Source organism: Amphiura filiformis, chromosome 18, assembly GCF_039555335.1.
Source record: "Amphiura filiformis chromosome 18, Afil_fr2py, whole genome shotgun sequence".
NCBI classification, from domain to species: domain Eukaryota; kingdom Metazoa; phylum Echinodermata; class Ophiuroidea; order Amphilepidida; family Amphiuridae; genus Amphiura; species Amphiura filiformis.
In genome coordinates this window covers 16,130,790-16,131,465 of record NC_092645.1, presented here as the reverse complement: position 1 = coordinate 16,131,465, position 676 = coordinate 16,130,790, and positions in this window count along the sequence as shown.

Here is a 676-nt window from a genome sequence, read left to right as displayed (position 1 = left end):
TTGAACAATGTACCCCATTTGACATGCACTTATAGATAAATAAATTGTCTTACTTTATTAATTTAATAACTTCTTTATTATAGATAAAATGACACATAACTTATGTGAAGTCACTTTCTATCTTTTTTATTTGATTCATAAAATTACATTCAACAAAATGATTGAAGAGAAAACACACAGGGCACTAGGCAGAATATTATAGAATGGATTAGGTAAGAGGCCATGTCCATAACTTCGCAGGAGTTTCCGACTTGCAATCAACACATTCAGAAACATACAGTTTAAGAGTGAAGATTGTAGTCCTTTATAAATGTGCTTGCCACTATCTATTATATAAATTAGTAAACTATACATTGCGTATTAATATCAAATTATTTTAAAATAAAATGTACATGTAAGGTGAGTTTATATAGCGAATTAACTAAAACCTGCAGTGTATTTGTGACGTGGTATATCGAAAGCAGACACTTTTGGGCAGGATCGTAAATGGCGAAATAGCCAAAAATCTGCCCGGGGGTGATTTTGTTCACGATTTGGGTTTATGATGTTATTAATGTTTAAAATATTGTCTGATCGTTTCAGACCGGAACATTAACTGCATGGCATCTTGTATTTTTGAGACATTTTACAAGGTAATTCCTACTCTCAACATTGTCAAGGGGGGGGGGGGGGCAGA